Source organism: Nomascus leucogenys, chromosome 21 (genome assembly GCF_006542625.1).
Source record: "Nomascus leucogenys isolate Asia chromosome 21, Asia_NLE_v1, whole genome shotgun sequence".
Classification (NCBI taxonomy): Eukaryota; Metazoa; Chordata; class Mammalia; order Primates; family Hylobatidae; genus Nomascus; species Nomascus leucogenys.
The window spans coordinates 43,139,396-43,153,542 of NC_044401.1; the positions used below are offsets into that span (position 1 = coordinate 43,139,396).

At 37.8% G+C, this 14,147-nt stretch overlaps 1 protein-coding gene across 3 annotated transcripts in view; it reads right to left on the reverse strand.

Moving 5' to 3' along the window:
• KPNA1 (karyopherin subunit alpha 1) overlaps nt 1–14,147 on the reverse strand; it is a 94,638-nt gene that overhangs the window by 48,716 nt on the left and 31,775 nt on the right. Inside the window, exon 3 of one of the 3 annotated variants that reach the window (XM_030802156.1) lies at nt 6,447–6,510. The exons of the other annotated variants lie outside the window; for them this stretch is intronic. The gene's annotated coding sequence lies outside the window, so the exon portion shown is untranslated. The remainder of the gene's footprint in view (nt 1–6,446; nt 6,511–14,147) is intronic. 3 annotated transcript variants of the gene reach the window in all.

Consider the following 14,147-nt stretch of genomic DNA (forward strand, 5'->3'; position numbering starts at 1 on the left):
AAATTTACTGAGACTCCAGAGGAAGGTCTTCAAGACTCAGACCTTAGTTACAGATTAAAAGAAGTTTAATCACTTATGTCTTTAGATGAATACACACTTACACGTAGACATACAGCTTAAAAGGTATATAATATCTGGAAAACTTTGTAATTTCGAGTTGGTCTGGCAATAATTTCTAGGCCTTCTCCCTGTAACCAGTTACAAAAATTAAAAACTCTCTTCTTCCCCAGTTCATCTGCATCTCGTTATTGGGCCACGAAAAATAGCAGTCCAACCCTCAGTTTGGTCTGGGAACAAAACCACAGGAAACCCAGAGAACACCAAGCTGGACAAAAGCCAAAAAAATCCCACTACACCTAGGGATATCATTTTCAAACAACAGAAAATCAGAAATAAAGGAAAAACAATCCTAAAAGACAAGGGGAAAAACACTGTACTCACACATGAATAAAGAATGATAACCACACATGCCAGGAGAAAGTGAAGTGAAATATTTGAAGTGTTGAGAGAGAAAACCACCAACCTAGAAACTCTGAACCTTGCAAAATCATCCTTCAAAAGTGAAGAGACAAAATAAAGATTTTTTTCAGAATACTAAGGAAATTTATTGTCGGTAGACCTGCTTTGCAAGAAATGTTAAACGAAATTATTTAGCAAAAAGGAAAATGATACAGGTCAGAAACTTGGATCTACATAAAGGAAGAACATCAAAGAATGAATAAGTGAATGTAAAATGAAAACATCTTAAAAATTGATTTAGCAGGTAAAATTTTGTTTAAAATAGCAACAATGCATTTGATTATGTATGCTAATGTGTATATACATAAGATTACATACATTTCTGTATAAGTTAAATGAGTAGGCCGGGCACAGTGGCTCACGCCTGTAATCCCAGCACTTTGGGAGGCCGAGGCGGGCGGATCACAAGGTCAGGAGATCGAGACTATCTTGGCTAACACAGCGAAACCCCATCTCTACTAAAAATACAAAAAATTAGCCGGGCGTGGTGGCGGGCGCCTGTAGTCCCAGCTACCCAGGAGGCTGAGGCAGGAGAATAGCGTGAACCCGGCGGGTGGAGTTTGCAGTGAGCCAACATCACACCACTGCACTCCAGCCTGGAAGACAGAGCAAGACTCCGTCTCAAAAAAATAAAAATAAAAAAGTTAAATGAGTAACAGCAATGATACAAGGAATGGAAGGAAGAAACAGGATTATCTCATAGTAAGATACACTACCTGTGAAGAGGTATAGTGTTATTTTAAAGCAGATTTGAGGTAGTTGTAAATATACATTTACAATCTAGGACATTCTAGGACAACCACTAAGCAAAGTAAAAAAGTACAATTGATATGCTAAGAAAGAAGAGAAAATGGAAATCATATAAAATGCTCAATTAAAACCACAAAGGCAGAAAAAGAGTGAAAGACAAAACTAGAAACAAAAAACAAGGGTAACAAATAGAAATCAGTAACAAATATGGTAAATATCAATCCAACTATCTTTGCAATCCCTTTGATTGTCAACAGTCTAAGTGCACCAATTAAAAGAGATTGTCAGATACATCTTGGAGTCATCCTATTCAGGGGTGAGGGAACTGCAGTACTATTTATACATCATCTTCCATCACTGGTTCAAGGTTGTTGGGGAATGTTAATTTCCTAGTACCTGCAACCTGTCACACAGATGCAAAATTGGAATTCAGTGGCCACAGAAGTCCTCAGGTAAAGAAATGCAGGTTCTGACGTAGAAGCTGGGCCTGCACACAATGCAGGGGTGAGAGTAAGGGCAGGAAATGGAAGAGGTCAGCTATAAAATACCTTTATATTTGTTAACATAATCACTCTACAGCTTTACATTTAGTCCCGCAATTTTGAAAGTACGCAGTATGTCCCAAAATGCAAACTGTTTTGCTTATACAATGTTTTCTTTCACTGATTTTAATTGACTGAAATATTCAGTTCAATATTCTAAATAAATCAGCATTTTGGCAAAAAGTAAAGACTAAAAGAGATTGTCAAAGTGGATCACAAAAACAAGAACCAACTGGATGTGGTTTACAAGAAACCCACTTTAAATAAAAACACAAGATTAAAAGTAAATAGATGGAGAAATATATATCATATTAACACCAATTAAAAGAAAGCGGAGTTGGCCAGGCATGGTGGCTCATGCCTGTAATCCCAGCACTTTGGGAGGCCAAGGCAGGCAGATCACACGAGGCCAAGAGTTCAAGACAAGCCTGGCCAACATAGCAAAACCCCATCTCTACTAAAAATACAAAAATTAGCCAGGCGTGGTGGTACATGTCTTGGGAGACAGAGATTGCAGTGAGCCGAGATCGCGCCCCTGCACTCCAGCCTGGGCCACAGGGCCAGACTCTGTCTCAAAAAAAGAAAGCGGACTTATCTGTAATAATTTCAGACACAGCAGATAAGGCAAGTTATCAAGGAAAACTTTTATCAAGGATAAAAACAAGGATAAAAAGACATAACAATGCTTAGCATGTATAAGCCTAAGAACAAAATGTCTGTGTAGGCAAAAACTGACAGAATTGCAAGGAGAAATAAATGAATTCACTATTATAGTTGGACACTTCACCTCTCTATCAGAAACGGACAGATCAAGCAGGGAGAAAACCAGTAAGGACATAATTGAACTCAACATTAATCAACTGGATATAATGAACATCCAGATTATGTCACAGAAGAAATAACAGAATACACATTTTTACACTCACAGGATATTCGTCAAGATAGACCACATTCTGGGCCATAAAACAAAGCTCAACACATTCAAAAGAACAAGTTATAAAATGTCTCCTCTCAGGCCACAATAAAATTAAATTACAAATCAATAACAGAAACATAATCGAAAAAAAACTCCAAGTACTTGGAGATTTAACAACACACTTCTAATAACACATAGGTCAAAAAAGGGATCTCAAGAGAAATTTTAAAATATTTTGAGCTAAATGAAAATAAAGACACAACTTATCAAAATCTATGGGATGACGTGAAAGCAGTGCTTAGAGGGAAATTCATAGCATTGAATGCATTTACCAGAAAAGACAAAAGATCTAAAATCACCTAATCGATCTCCTTAAAAAAACAGAAAAAGAAGCAGCGAATTAAATCCAAAGTTAGCAGAAGAATAAAAATAAGAGCAGATATCAATGTAACTGAAAACAGGAAATCAACAGAGAAAAATCAATGAAAAAACCAAAAGCTTGTTCTTTGAAAAGACCAATTAAATCATAAACCTCTAGCCAAGCAGACTAACAAAAAGACAGAGGACACAAACTCCTAATATCAGAAATCAATGAAAATCACTACAAATCTCATGAACATTAAAGGGACAATAAAACAATACTGGCCAGGCACAGTATACTGGCTCACACCTGTAATCCCAGCACTTTGGGAGGCTGAGGCAGGCAGGTCACTTGAGGTCAGGAGTTCAAGACCAGCCTGGCCAACATGGCAAAACCCCGTTTCCACTAAAAATATGAAAATCAGCCAGTTGTGGTGGTGGGCGCCTGTAATCCCAGCAACTCAGGAGGCTGAGGCACCAGAATCACCTGGACCCGGGAGGCAGAGGTTGCAGTGAGCCAGGATTGCACCACTACACTTCAGCCTGGGTAACAGCGAGACTGTCTCAAAAAAATAAAAATAAAAAAAGAATACTATGAACAATTCTATTGCCACAAATTTGATCACCTAGATAAAACGAACCACTTCCCCGAAAGCCACAAACTACCAAAACTCACACAAGAAACAATCTGAATAGGCCTGTATTAAAGAAATTGAACCAATCAACCTTCCAAAACAGAAAACACCAGGACCAGATGGGTTCACTGGTGAATTTTATAAAACATTTAGGAAAGAAATTACACCCATTCTGTATCATCTCCTACACAAGACAGAGGCAGAAGGAGTAATTCCTAACTCATTCGGTAGAGGCCAACATCAGAGTATTCCAAAACTTGACAGAGACATTATAAGAAAACTACAGACCAACATTTTTTATGAACACAGGTGCAAAATCCTCAACAAAACATTAGCAAAACAAACCCAACAATGTATAAAACGAATCATATACCATGATCAAGTGGGATTTATCCCAGGTGTAAATTACTGGTCCAACATTTGAAAATCATTAATAAAATCCATCACATCAACAGACTAAGGAAGAAAAATCACACAACCATATCAATAGATGCAGAAGAAGCATATGAAAAACAATCCAACACCCATTCATGATTTTTAAAATTCTCATTCCTCAACTTGACAAGGAATATCCAGAAAAAACCTACAGCTAACATCATACTTAAATGGTATGAAACGAGAAGCTTCTCTGCTAAGATCAGGAGCAAGACAAGGAGATTTCCTCTCACCATTCCTTTACAACATTGTATTGCAAGTCCTAATGAAGGCAGTAAGACAAGAAAAGGCAAAAAGGCATGCTGATGGGAACAGAAGAAATAAAACCATCTTTTTTTCTCTGATGACATAGTCTTCCACATGGAGAATTCAAAAGAATCAGTGAAAAAACCTCTGGAACTAATAAGCAATTATAACGAGGTTGCATGATAGAAGGTTAATATACAAAATTCAACTGCTTTTCTATACACCAGCAATGAATAAGGGGAATTTGAAATTTAAAAATGTCATTTACACTACACTCCCAAAAAAAACAGAATACTTTGGTATGAATCTAACAAAACATATACGAGATTTCTATGAGGAAAACTATAAAACTCTGATGAAACAAATCAAAGACCTAAATAACTAGAGAAGTATTATTCCTATCTATATAGGACGACTCAACATTGGCAAGATGTCAGTGCTACCCAACTAGACCTATAGATTCAACGCAATTACAATCCCAGAAAGTTATTTTCTATCACCAAGATGATTCTAAAATGTATATGGAAAGGAAAAAGATCCAAAATAGCCAACGAAATATTGAAGGAAAAGGAGAAAGTTAGAGGAATGACTCTACCCAACTTCAAGATTTATTGTAAGCAAGACAGTGTGGTATTGGCAAAAGACTAGACAAACAGATCAGTGAAACAGAATAGAGCCCAGAAATAGACCTCATAAATCTAGTACAATGATTTCTTCGACAAAGAAACAGATAAAATACAATGGTGCAAAGGTAGTCTTTTCAATAAACAGTGCTGGAGTTCAATGAAATACTAACAAAATTCAACAGCACATTAAAAAGATCATTCAATATGAACATGTAGGATTTACCTCAGGGATACAAGGATGGTTCAACATACGCAAATCTATGAATGTGAATCACATTAACAGAATGAAGGACAAAAACCTATGATCGTCTCAATAGATGCAGAAAAAGCATGAGACAAATTTCAACATCCTTTCATAAAAACTCTCAACAAATTAGGTATAGAAAGAATTTACCTCCACACAATAAAGGCCATATATGACAAACCAACAGTTAGCATCATACTAAACAGTGAAAAGTTGAAAGCTTTTCTTCTAAGATCAGAAACAAGACAAGGATGCCCACTCTTGCCATCTTCACTCAACATGGTGTTGGAAGTCCCAGCCAGAGCAATTAGGCAAGAGAAAGAAAAGGCATCTAAACTAAAAAGGAAGAAATGAAATTGTCCCTGATTGCTGAAGACATGATCTTACATGGAAAGAACTCTAAAGACTCCGCCAAAAAACTGTTAGAAATAATACATGGATTCAGGAAAGTTGTAGGATATAAAATCAATAAACAAAAATGTGTAGCATTTCCATACACTAACAACAAACTATCTGAAAAAGAAATTAAGAAAACAATCCCATTTACAATGGCTACAAAAATAAAATAAAATACTTAGGAATAAATTTAGCCAAGGAGGTGAAAGACCTGTACATTAAAAACTACAAAAAACACAGATGAAACAAATTGAAATACATGAATGGAAAGATATTATGTTCATGAATTAGAAGAACAGTATTAAAATGTTCATACTAACCAAAGCTATCTACAGATTCAATGTAACCTCTATCAAAATTGCAATGACATTTCTCACAGAAATTTTTTAAAATCCTAAAATTCATATGGACCCACAAAAGACCCCAAATAGCCAAAGCAATCTTGAGCAAAAATGAACAGAAGAGGAGGCTTCACACTGACTGATTTCAAAATACAACTGACCCTTAAATGACACAGGCGTTAGGGAAGCCAATCCCCTATGCAGTCAAAAACCTACATGTAACTTTTAACTCCCCCACAGCCTAACTACAAATAGGCTACCACTGACTGGAAGCCTTATCAATGACTTGACTGGAAGCCTTATCAATGACACAAACACTAAATTAACACATTTTGCATGATATTTGTATTATATGCTGTATTTTTTTTACAATAAAGTAAGCTACAGAAAAGAAAATGTTATTTAGAAAATCATAAGGAAGAGAAAATATAGTTACAATTCATAAAGTGGAAGTGGATCATCATAAGGGCCTTCATCTTCTCGTCTTCAAGTTGAGTAAGCTGAGGAGGAGGGAAGAGGAAGGGTTGGTCTTGCTGTCTCAGAAGTGGCAAAGGCAAGGGAAAATCTGCATATAAGTGGACCCAAGCAGTTCAAGACCTTGTTCAAGGGTCAACTGTATGCTACATACTATAGTAATCAAAACAGCAAAATCTTGGCATGAAAACAAACACATAGAGCAATGGAACAGAATAAACAGCCCAGAAATAAATCCACGCATTTATGATTAATTGATTTTTCTACAAAGGTGCCAAGAACACACAATAGGGGAAGAACAGTCTCTTCAATAAATGGGGCTCAAAAAATTAGATATCCACGTGCACAAGAAAGAAACTGAACCTTTATCCCATACCATCAACAAAAATTAATTCAATATGCATTAAAGACTGAAACATAAGACCTGAAACTGTAAAACATAGGGAAAAAGCTTCTTGAAACTGGTCTAGGCAATGATTTTTTGGATGCGACCCCAAAAGCAAAGCAACAAAAGCAGGTCGACAAATGGGGTTACAGCAAACTTTTTAAAAAGCACAGCAGAGGAATCAAAAGAGTGAAGAGATAATTTATGCAATAGAAGAAAATATTTACAAACCGTACATCAGATAAGGGGTTAATATCCAAAATACATAAGGAACTCAAAAATAACTCAATAGTAAGAAAACAACCTGATTTTAAAATAGGGAAAGAACTTAAATAGTCATTTCTCAAAAGAAGACATAAAATGGCCAATAAGTATATGAAAAAAATGCTCACCATCACTCATCACCAGGGAAATACAAATTGAAGCCATAATGAGGTATTACCTCATACCTGCTAGAACGACAATCATCAAAAAGATGAAAGATAACATATTGGTGAGGATGCTGAGGAAAGGAAACCCTTGCACATCGCTGGTGGGAATGTAATTTATTATAGCCAGTATGAAAAATAGTATGGAGGCTCCACAAAAAAAAAAAAGATACCATATGATCCAGCAATCCCACTACCGGGCATATATCCAAAGGAAAGGAAGTCAGTATGTCAAAGAGATATCTGCACTCCCAGGTTCACTGTAACATTATTCACAAGAGCCAAGATATGGAATCAACCTAAGTGTCCACCTCAGATGAATGGAGCAAAAAAGTGTGGTATATATACACAACAGACCAATGTTCTTAAAAATGAAAGAAACCCTATCATTTGCAACAACATGGATGAACCTGGAGGATATTATGTTAAGGAATTAAGACAGACACAGAAAGACCACATAAGCATCTCACTTTTATGTGGAATCTAAAAAGGTCAAACTCATAGAAGTAAAGAGTATAATGGTTGTTAATAAGTGTGGAGGGTTGGGGACAGGAAAGGCTGGAGAGATATTGGTGAAGGGATACAAAATTTCAGTTAGGAAGAGTAAGTTCAAGAGATCTACTGTACAACATGGTGACTATAGTTCATAACAGTATACTGCACATTTGAAAATTGTTAAGACAACAGATTAGCCAGGCATGGTGGCTCACACCTGTAATCTCAGCACTTTGGAAGGCTGAGGACGGAGGATCCTTTGAGACCAGGAGTTCAAGACTCACCTGGGCAACACAGCAAGACCCTGCCTCTACAAAAAAGCAAAAAATTAGCTGGGCAGGGTGGCACTGCTGTAGTCCCAGATACTCAAAAGGCTAAGGTGGGAGCTCCAGGCTACGGTGAACCATGATCACACCACTGCACTCCAGCCTGGGCGACAGAGTAAGACCTTGTCTCAAAAAAACAAATCCTGCTGAGACTGTAGATTGTAAGTGTGCTTAACACTAAATAATAGGTATATGAGATGATCTGTATATTAATTTGCTTGATTTAGCCATTCCACAATATATACATATTTCAAAACATCATGTTGTACACCATAAATATACAAAATTTTATTTGCCAATTGAAATATCTGTAACAACAACAACAAAAAAAAGTCCAGGCTGGGTGCGATGGCTCACGCCTGAAATCCCAGCACTTTGGGTGGTCAAGGCGGGGGGATCACAATGTCAGGAGATTGAGACCATCCTGGCCAACATGGTGAAACCCTGTCTCTAATAAAAATACAAAAATTAGCTGGGCGTGGTGACACGTGCCTGTAACCCCAGCTACTTGGGACGCTGAGGCAGGAGAATTACTTGAACCAGGGTGTCGGAGGTTGCAGTAAGCCAAGATGGCACCACTGCACTCCAGCCTGGCAACAGAGAGAGACTCTGCCTCAAAATAAAAGAAAAAAGAAAAAGAAAAAAAGGTCCAAAGAGGAGAAATGGTGCTGGAACAACTGGGCACACACAGGCAAAAAAACAAATCTAAACCACAGGTCTTACATCCTTCGTTCACAAAAATTAACCCAAAACGAATCACAGACCTAAATGTAATAAAAAAAGTAGGCCAGGCGCATTGGCTTACACCTGTAATCCCAGCACTTTGAGAGGCTGAGGTGGGTGGATCACCTGAGGTCAGGAGTTCAAGACCAGCCTGGCCAACATGGAGAAACCCCATCTCTATCAATACAAACATTTAATCCCAGCACTTGGGGAGACTGAGGTGGGTGGATCACCTGAGGTCAGAAGTTCAAGACCAGCCTGACCAACATGGTGAAACCCCATCTCTATTAATACAAAAATTTAATCCCAGCACTTGGGGAGACTGAGGCAGGCAGATCACAAGGTCAGGAGTTCAAGACCAGCCTGGCCAACATGGGGAAACCCCATCTCTACTAAAAATACAAAAATTAGCTGGACATGTTAGTGCATGTCTGTAATCCCAGCTACTCAGGAGGCTGAGGCAGGAGAATCGCTTGAATCCAGGAGGCGGAGGTTACAATGAGCCAAGATTGTGCCATTGCTCTCCAGCCTGGGCAACAAGAGCAAAATCTCATCTCAAAAAAAAAAAAAAAAAAAACTAAAAAACTCCTGAAAGGTAAAACAGGGGAAACGCTAGAGTTCCTGGGATTGGTAATATTTTAGATACAACACCAAAGGCATAATCCATGAAATAATTGATAAGCTCAACTGCATTAAAATTAAAACATGCTGCTCTGTGAAAGACACTACCAAGAGAATGAAAAGACAAGCCACAGCCTGGGAAGAAATATCTGCAAAATATCTAATGAAAGACTGGTATCCAAAATATATAAAAAACTTAACAAGAAAACAAACAACCCACTTAAAAATGGGCCAAAGACCTTTATAGACACTTCACTAAAGAAGATACATAGATGGCAAACAAGCATATGAAGAGGTAATCCATATTATATGTTATCAGGGAAATGCAAACTAAATGAGATACCAATACCTACCTATCAGAATGGCCAAAATCCAAAACCATTGCTAACACCAAATGCTGGCAAGGCTGTGGAATAGGAACTCATATTCATTGCCGGTAGAAAAGGCAAAATGGTACAGCCACTTTGGAAGACAGTTTAGCAGTTTGTTACAAAATTAAACATACTCGGCCAGGCATGGTGGCTCATGCCTGTTATCCCAGCACTTTGGGAGGCCGAGGCAGGTGGATCACCTGAGGTCAGGAGTTCGAGACCAGCCTGAGCAACATGGTGAAACGCTGTCTCTACTAAAAATACAAAAATTAGCCGGGAGTGGTGGTAGGCGCCTGTAATCCCAGCTACTCAGGAGGCTGAGGCAGGAGAATCACTTGAACCCAGGAGGCAGAGGCTGCAGTGAACCGAAATCATGCCACTGCATGCCAGCCTAGGTGACAGAACAAGACTCCGTCTCAACAACAACAACAACAAAAATTAACTCTTCCATAAGATCAGCAACAATGCTCATTTGTATTCATCAAAAAAACCTGAAAGCTTATATCTATACAAAATCCTGCCCACAAATGTATATAGGAGTTTTATCCATAACTGTCAAAACTCAGAAGCAACCACGATGTCTTTCAGCAGGTAAATGGATAAACTATGGTGCATCCAGACAATGGAATATTATTCAGCATTAAAAAGAAATGAGCTATGAAGTCGTGGAAAGACATGGAAGAACATTAAATACATATTATTAAGTGAAAGAGGCCAATCTGAAAAGGCATACATTGTATGATTCCAACTATATGACATTCTGGAAAAGGCAAAACTATGGAGACAGTAAAAAGATCAGTAGTTGTTGGAGGCTGGGGGAAAAGAGGGACAAATAGGTGGAGCACAGAATTTTAGCGCAGGGAATTTACTCTGTGTGATATCAAACCCACAGAATGTACAACACCAGGAATGAATCTTAATATAAACTATAGACTTTGGGTGACAATGATGTGTCAATGTAGGTTCATTAATTATAGAAAATGTACCACTCCATGGGGGATGCTGACAATGCCGGAGGCTATGCATGTGTGGGGGCAGAGTACATAAGAAATTTCTGTACTATCTGTTGTTTTGAGGGGAACCAAAAACTGCTAAAAAAAAAAAAAAAAATTAAATAAGGTCTTTATAAAAATAGTGAAATAAACTTTTTTCAGACATATACAAACTGAATGAATTCATCACCAACAGACCAGTCCTGTAAGAAAATGTTAAAGGATGTTCCTTAGACAGAAGGAAACTAACACCAGATGAAATACAGATCTACAAAAAGGAATAAAGACCATCAGAAACAGTAATAATGCGGTACAATTTTTTTAAAACTTTTCTCATTAAAAAAAAAAAAAGTATTTAAAAAAAAACATTGAGGCCAGACACACTGCCTCACACCCGCAATCCTAGTGCTTTGGGAGGATGAAGCAGGAGGATCATTTGAGGCCAGGAGTTCGAGACCAGCCTGGACAATACAGTGAGACTCTGTGTCTACAAAAAATAATAAAAAATTAGCCAGGCATGGTGGTGTGTGCCTATAGTCCTAGCTACTTGGGAGGATGAGGTGGAAGGATCACTTGACCCTGGGAGCTCAAAGCTGCAGTGAACCATGGTGGCACCACTGCACTCCAGCCTAGGCAATAGAGGGAGACCCTGCCTCAAAAAAGATAACAAGTGTTCCAAGAATGTGGAGAAACTGAAGCCTTCAAACATTGCTAATAAAAATGTAAAATGGTACAGCTTTCGTAGAAAACAGGTTGGCAGTTCCACAAAATATTAAATGTAGATTTACCACATAACCCAGCAATTCCACTCTCAGTATACTGTACTAAGTGCTGTACTTAGCATACTGTATAAGTACATACATAGAAATAAAAACATACATCCACACAAAAACTTGTATGTGTTCACACAAGCATTATTCACAATAGTAAAAAAGTTAATCCAAATGTCTAACAACTGAATCAATAAACAAAAAGTGGTATATCTGCACAATGGAATATTTAGTGAGAAACAGGAATGAAGTACCAATACATGTTACAACATGGATCAATCTTTAACACACTCTACTAAGTTAAAGAAACCAATCACAAAAGACCACATATACTGTATGATTCCACTTATATGAAATGTCCAGAATAGGCAAATCTGTAGAGACAGAAAGTAGATAAGGGTTGAGGGGTGCTAAGCGGGGAGCAGAGGGAATGGAGAGTGACTGCTAATGTGCATAAGGGGTTTTTTAGTGGGTGACTAAAATGTTCTAAAATTGGTTGTGATGAAGTACTGGAACTCTATGAATATACTAAAAACCACTGAATTACACACTTCAAGTGGGTGAATTGTACAGTATGTGAATTGTATCTCAATGAAACTGTTTTAAAGCCAATGCTAGCTAACAGAAAGCTGGAGTGACTGTATTGTAATGCCAGACAAGTTGGTTCAAGATAAATAATATATCAGAAAGTAGGTAATTTCATAATGATCAAGGAGTCAATTCATCAAGATGTAAGAACCCTAAACATTTATACATCTATTTAACTAGGAACAGAAGAGAACTTCTGTTAACGTCATATGACATTTTGGGCTCAACGAAATTTTTTTTTAAGTTTTTAAAAAAACTTTTCTAAAAAAGTTTTTCTTTAGTATACTGCATAAGTACATACATAGAAATAAAAACTTTTTAAATAGAGAGAGAACTTCCTTAATCTCATAAAATATACACATGCATCACTTAACAAGAGTTTGAGAAATACATCAGACGACTTGATCATTGTGTGAACATCACAGATTGTAGTTACACAAACCTAGATGGAATAGCTACTACACGCCTAGGCGATATGATATGCCCTATTGCTCCTAGGCTACAAACTTGTACAGCATGTTACTGTACTGAACACTGGAGGCGATTTTAACCCAAAGGTAAAAATTTGCATATCAAAACATAGAAAAGGTACAGTAAAAATATGGTAATTATAATCTTATGGGACCACATCATATATGTGGTCCATAGCTGATGGAAACATATAGTACCTGACTATATATGAAAAACCTGTCATTAACATCACAGGTAATGAAAGATCCACTACTTTTCATCTAAGGTCAGGAATAAAACAGATAGATCTGTTTTTATTATTTTCATTCAACACTGCACCATTAAGTTCTAGTCAGTACAACCAAACAAGTTAAAGAAATAAAAGGCATCCAGATAAGAATGGAAAATAAGGAAACTTTTATCTGTAGATGACATGATTGCCTATGTAAAAAACCCAATGGAATCTATAACAAAGGGACTAGAACTAACAAGTGAGTTCAGCAAGCTTTAGGAGATCAATATACAAAATTAAATTGCATTTCTACATATTAACAATGAACAACTGAAATCTAAAAAATAACAATTACAATAGCATCAATAAAAGTGAAATACTTAGGGAGAAATCTGACAAAAGGTAAAAATCTGTAAGACCTATACACCAAAAACTACAAATTGCTGAGAGAATGTAAAGATGACCTAACCCCCACTGCAGGTCTCAGTAGCTGGTAGAGACTGGGGAGGACGGGATGGGACAGGACAGCAATAGCCAGGCAGCCTAGCTTCACCAAGGCTCTCGCGCCTCCCCACCACCAAAATATCCAAGAGGAAGGAAGGTCAGCTCAGCTGAAGGGATAGTGAAGGAAGAGCCCAGGCGGAGACCCGGCACAGTTCTCAGCTAACTCTGCTCCTACAAAAGTGGACAGGAAACCAAAAAAGGCAGCAGGAAAGGATACATCTTCAGACAAAACAAAAGTAAAAAGGAAAGCAGAGAAAATACACCTAAGTGGCTAACCAAGAAACTAAAGATTTACCTACAGAAAACAGAGAAACTAAACTGAGAAAGCCAGAGGAAAAAAAAGCCAAGTGTGATTAATATCATATACCTTGTCTTATGAGTCATTCCTGTCTCCCTTCTTGTACTAGCCACAGGAATTTTCTGTTTTTGTTTTTGTTTTGTTTTGTTTTTTTTAAATTGGAGTTTCACTCTTGTTGCCGAGGCTGGAGTACAATGATATGGTCTAGGCTCACTACAACCTCCACCTCCCAGGTTCAAGCAATCCTTCTGCTCCAGCCTCCCAAGTAGCTGGGATTACAGGCGCCCACCACCACGCCTGGCTAATTTTTGTATTTTTAGTAGAAACGGGGCTTCAACATATTGGCCAGGCTGGTCTTGAACTCCTGACCTCAGCTGATCCACCCGCCTCAGCCTCCCAAAGTGCTGGGATTACAGGTGTGAGCCACTGTGCCCAGCCCAGAGGAATATTTTCATAAACTATTTTGTAAATATAAGTTTT